The following is a 6,000-nucleotide window of genomic DNA, read 5'->3' as shown; positions in this document are numbered from 1 at the left end:
AGCCAAGGGATTGGGATCCAATCATATAATATTGCCAAGCAAAATTCAATGAATGCATTGGTTGAGGAAGGGATAAAAATGTTTTGATTCGGAGATCTCAATATCTCCTGAAACCCAATGAATTCCCCATTTCTGATCTACCATTTTCTCTTTACATTCTGCAATTAAATTCATGCAATCACCCCGATCCCTTTTTAATTTCAGCAATTTAGCTTCTCGCTCTTTAATTCATGCAATTTTACATTCCGCAATTCTCATCTAAATCTTGATTCCGCTCAACTAGAACACACTTCTAATCCGAATTGCTCACTCAACCAATCCTTGTGGGATTCGACCTCACTCTATTGTGAGTTTTTACTTGACGATAACCGGTGCACTTGCCGGAAGGAATTTTTGCCGATTGTGCAACTTCCAAAAATCGTAGCATCAAGTTTATGGCGCCGTTGCCGGGGATTGGTTTTCGATTGACAATTCTCAAATTGGAAGTTAACTAGATTGAGCATTTTTCTTGTTTTGTTAATTCAGTTCAAGTTACTTGTTGAATTTTAATTTCTGCACTCTGTTACTTGCTTTCTTTCTTTATGCCTTTAAATTCAAGCAACTAACTCACTGACTCACTAACTATTTGAATTAATTCCTCAACTGCTCTAACTATACTCTTCCATTAACCAAGAGTATTTCACTTGTTTATTGCCTGTGCTGTGTTCTTGTATGATAGGTAGGAGAGGAGAGACATCAACTCCTCCATATACCGAACAAGAGAGGACCCTTCATAAACTTAGAAGGGAAGCAAGAGGGAAGAGAGTACTGCGAGAAGAAGAATCTGAAGGAGAATCTGAGGACAATTTTGAGGAAGCTCTAGATCTCAACATGGATAGAGAAGTTCACAACCATGAGAGAGCTGATGGAAACAATGCCATTCCCGAGAGGAGGGTTCTTGGTTCATACATAAACCCAACCTCTGGGAATTGTGGTAGCAGCATTCAGAAACCACCCATTCAGGCCAACAATTTTGAACTCAAACCACAGCTAATATCACTGGTGGAGGATCATTGTTCATTTGGTGGGAGTGCTAATGAAGATCCAAACCAACATCTCACAAAATTCCTGAGAATTTGCAACACTGTAAAGTCCAATGGAGTCCAGGAAGATGCCTACAAACTGCTCTTGTTCCCATTTTCACTTAGGGACAAGGCAGCTAAGCGGCTGGAATCATTCCCAAGGGGGAGCCTAACAACCTGGGATGAGGTGGAGAGCAAGTTTCTGGCACGTTTCTACCCCCCACAAAAGGTCAATAGGCTTTGATCTGAGGTTCAAACTTTTAGACAACAAGATGGTGAAAATCTCTACGAGGCATGGGAGAGGTTCAAGGATTTGACAAGGAAATGCCCACCAGACATGTTCCATGACTGGGTGCAATTGCATATTTTCTATGATGGACTTTCTTATGAATCAAGGAAGGCTGTAGACCATTCATCAGGAGGTTCATTGAACAGGAAAAAGACTGTGGAAGAAGCCATTGAAGTGATTGAGACAGTGGCTGAGAATGAGTACTACTATGCTTCAGAGAGACACAACACTAAGGGAGTCATGGAGCTGAACCATGTTGATACAATTCTAGCCCAAAACAAGGTGTTTGCCAAGCAACTAGCAGAGCTCACCAGGAAATTAAAAACAAATCAAGTGGCTGCAATACACACACAAGATCAAGAGGAAGTAAGCACTGAAGGAGGTGATTGGGAAGAGGCCAACTATGTGGGAAATCAACAAAGGCAACCATATGATCCACATTCCAACACTTACAACCCAGGCTGGAAAAACCACCCAAACTTTGGGTGGGGAAACCAGCAAAGCCAACCACAAAACCACAAACCTTACAACCCCAACCAACATAACAATTCCACATACCAAAACTCCAACCAAAGATCATACCAAGCCACACAAAACACTTACTCCCAACCACCATATCATGGCCAAAATAATCGACCTGCCCAACCTAATCCGAACCAACAATTTCAAGATCAATTAAACAGGATAGAAGGAATGCTTGCAAACATGGGTCAGGACATAAGTGAGTTGAAAAGCTTTAGAGATGATGTGAGATCTACCTTAAGGAACCATGGTGAAAAACTCAAGAGGATGGAGTCTCGAGTAGGATAGCTATCTCAACAGGCCCCCAAGTCAACTGCAGTGTTCCCTAGTGACACAGAAAAGAATCCTAAAGGGGAACAAAAGGGAGTGAGATGGGAAGAATACAAGGCCATCACCATATTGAAGGAAGTCTCAGAAGAAGAAGGAATCAGACCCTCAGAACAGGAGCCAGAAATCTTGAAGGAAGGTGTGGAAGAAGCTAAGCAGGAAAGTGAAACTGAGCAAGCCAAGGAACTGCAAAATAAAGGCATGCTGGAAACATACCAACCAAAAGCACCATTTCCTCAGAGGTTAGGAGGAGGTAAAAAAGGGAAAACATATTCAAGGTTTTTAGAGACATTTAAGTCTCTCCATATCAATATTCCCTTTCTTGAGATTCTCCAGCAGATGCCTACACATATCAAGTACTTGAAGGAATTGCTGAGCAAGAAAAGAGTTTTGAAGGGAGGACAAACTGTAATAATGAACAAAGAATGCAGTGCCCTCATCAAGAAGGACATAGTCTCTAAGAAAACAGACCCAGGAAGTTTTCATATCCCCTGCATCATAGGGGAAACAAAAATTGACAGAGGATTCTGTGATCTAGGGGCTAGCATAAATGTGATGCCTCTGACTCTTATGAAGAGGCTACAATTGAATGAGGTGAGATCCACTGATGTAATCATACAACTGGCTGACAAAACGCAGAAGCAAGCTGAAGGGATAGTTGAGAATGTGCTGGTGAAAGTGGGAAATTATTTCTTCCCCACAGACTTTGTCATTTTGGACATGGAGGAAAGCTACCTACACCCTATCATTCTGGGAAGGCCATTTCTAGCCACTGCTAGAGCGCTCATAGATGTAGAACAAGGAGAGCTAATTTTGAGAATACATGATGAACAACTCATTTTCCATGTTTTCAAACCTGCATCTGAACCAGAACCTGAAAAGCCTAAGGATGATAGTAGCCATCTGTGTTTGGAGGAAAGCAATCCAGCAGCTGAAACTCTGAAACAGTCCTTGGAAGGCAAACAAGAATTGCAAGAGTTAAAGCCACAAGAATCAATAGAAACAGATCAGAAGGATCCTCCTGGCATAAGGGTCAATGAAGAAATCCTCAAGAGAGAGGGAAGAATTGTAAAGAAATTGCCAAGAGGGTGGAGAAACAAGAAAATTCCCACTGAAGGTTTCTCTCTGGGAGATAAAGTGATATCAAGTCATTATCTGCCAATCCCACCTGGCCTCAAAACCATTCCTTCCCAGCTCCCTCAAGTGTTCACAATCAGGAAAGTTCTTTCTATGGAACATTTGGAAATCATGAAGGAATCAAATGGGGACATTTTCATAGTGAGAGGAGAGGACATCAAGCACTACAATCCACCATAGCAAGGGACAACCGTCAAGCTAGTGACGTTAAAGAAGCGCTTGTTGGGAGGCAACCCAACCTGAGGTAATACTCCTTTGCTGTTTCTTTTATTTGTTTCAATAAAAAGGTGAAGTAGTTTCTGTGCATTGCAAAGAATTAAGTTTGGTGTTTCACACCAAACAATGAATTCGTGGATCAATAATTCAAAGGGGAATGTGTGACTCTAAGTTTGGTGTTCCACCATACAGATCAACTGAACACAACAACCTTTGAATTATATGAAAGGAACAACCATTCTAAGCAATCACAGAAATGCTTAAAATCCTTAGCAGCAACTTCATTCCAAGGAGAATTCAAGGATTCAAAGAGCAGAGGAGTAAGTAGGAGACTAAGTTTGGTGTTCACACACCAACTTAAGACTCAGACACTTGCCCATACATAGTTGAGCTAACCACTCAAGTGCTTGAGAAGCAAGCAACTTCATCACTCTTTACAGGAAAGGAAACAAGGATCTTAGAAAGAACATGAAGCAACAACTAGGAGAAGAAGGAGAAATCAAATTGTTTCCTGGCAACAAAGAGAAAACAAGAAATTTCACAAGGTGGTGTTGTTCCTTGACCATTCTTTAAAAGGCAAACAAAAGCATGCTTGTTCTGGTTTAAACTGTAATTGTTGAATCTTTCTGGAATGTGAAGTTTTTAGTATGAGTGTTGGTTTACTGCTTTGAATAAAGTGAATGCCTAGATGTTTGGATATAACTTCACCTTCTTAAACAAATGCTTGCCATGCTTGTTCTGTTTCCAAAAATAAAAGAAAAGTTTGAACAAAAGTAACTTGGCTCAATTAGTGACAAATCAAGTAGAATTAAGTGGTGGTATACATGCTTGATTGTTTAGTCAGATCACTGGAAATTGAGTGTAGAATTATCATTTTTGTGTAGAAGTTTGAATACTGTCTATGGATCTTGATGAATAAATGTCTTTGGCCATGAAAAAGAAAGAAAAAGAAGAAGAAAAAGCCACTGAAAAAGGGCAACCAAAAAGCAAAAAAATTGAGAAAATAAGCTAGGCACCAATGGTTTGAACTTCTGAGACAAATGCCTGTGGTGTTTATGTATTAAGGATATGCTTGGATGAATAGGTTCTGAGGAGTGTTTCAACACTTGGTAACTTGGGTTAACTAACCCGGGATTATCAACCAAAAGTCCATTATCAAGAGCAACCTAAATACAAAACATTTAGTCACACAAAGAGGTGCTGGGCACCAATGTCTCAAGAAGAAATGTGAACTAAAATGCCTGTAGTGGATATGTGTAGTGCACTGATAAGAAAAAGAAAATGCCAAAGGCTTGTGCAACACATGACACTGAGCAAACAAAGAGCAAAGGAGCTCTAAGAAAAAGAAAAACAAAGAAGGGAAAAGTGCCAAAGACATAAAAATAACAAGAGGCCATAGCAGTGTTTGATGGATGCAATGGAAAAGTGATAATCTTACCTGATAAGAATGAAAAAGTGATGCTGCAACTTTCTGCATAAAACCCTTCTGATGAACTTCAAATGCTTGCTAATATAGCCAATGTAATTGCTTTCTGTTTCATACTTTCTTCTCAAATAACTCAGGACTTGCTTAGGGACAAGCAAGTATTAAGTTTGGTGTTGTGATGCCAAGGCATCTTAGGCTAGTTTCACTAGCATTTTTCTGTTAGTTTTAGTTGTTTTGTGCATTTTCTTGAGCTTAAAGTAACCAAGAATGGTTAAATGAATAACAAAGCAATGAACCATCCAAACAGTATGATTTTGATGCAAATTCCATGAGTTTTTAGTTATATTACTTGAATGCTATGAATGGAAGATTTCTCATGAAATTTTGCAAGACTTTGATGCAGTTGTTTGGATGATTTCAGGGAAGAAGAGGCTAGGCAAGGAAGCAACAAAATCAATAAAGGAAGCTTGAATATCACATGTGGAGTTTAAGTTCCAGTTTAAGCTTAAACTGGAACTTAAACTGCCAAACCATATAATACTGGGAAGTGGCGTTTAAGCTCCAGTTTAAGCTTAAACTGGAGCTTAAACGCCAAAATCATGAAAGCTGAGGAATGCTGAAACTAGCGTTTAACCTCCAGTTTAACCTTAAACTGGAAGTTAAACGCCAGAATTGAGAAATGCACCAGGGAGCATTCCCACGTTTAAGCTCCAGTTTAACCTTAAACTGGAGCTTAAACGTGTTCGACTATTTTTTCTCCTCCAGGGTTGCTTTCTCATTTCCACGTTTAAGCTCCAGTTTAACCTTAAACTGGAGCTTAAACGTGTTCGACTATTCTTCTCCTCCAGGGTTGCTTTCTCATTTCCACGTTTAAGCTCCAGTTTAACCTTAAACTGGAGCTTAAACGTGTTCGACCATTCCACCCTCCAGGATTGCTTTCTTCAATTCCACGTTTAAGCTTCAGTTTAACCTTAAACTGAAGCTTAAACGTGTTCGACCATTCCACCCTCCAGGATTGCTTT

General features: G+C 39.9%; 1 non-coding gene across 1 annotated transcript; it reads right to left on the bottom strand.

Annotated features, from left to right (window-relative positions):
- Nucleotides 1–1,296: 1,296 nt before the first annotated feature.
- LOC112716112 (small nucleolar RNA R71) lies at nt 1,297–1,400 on the bottom strand. The gene has a single exon (XR_003160164.1). It is a non-coding gene; the product is annotated as a small nucleolar RNA R71 (small nucleolar RNA).
- Between the last annotated feature and the right edge of the window lie 4,600 nt (nt 1,401–6,000).

This window comes from Arachis hypogaea, chromosome 1, assembly GCF_003086295.3.
Source record: "Arachis hypogaea cultivar Tifrunner chromosome 1, arahy.Tifrunner.gnm2.J5K5, whole genome shotgun sequence".
Lineage (NCBI taxonomy): Eukaryota > Viridiplantae > Streptophyta > Magnoliopsida > Fabales > Fabaceae > Arachis > Arachis hypogaea.
Note: the sequence above shows the minus strand (reverse complement) of the source record. Positions and strands in the feature narration are given on the sequence as shown.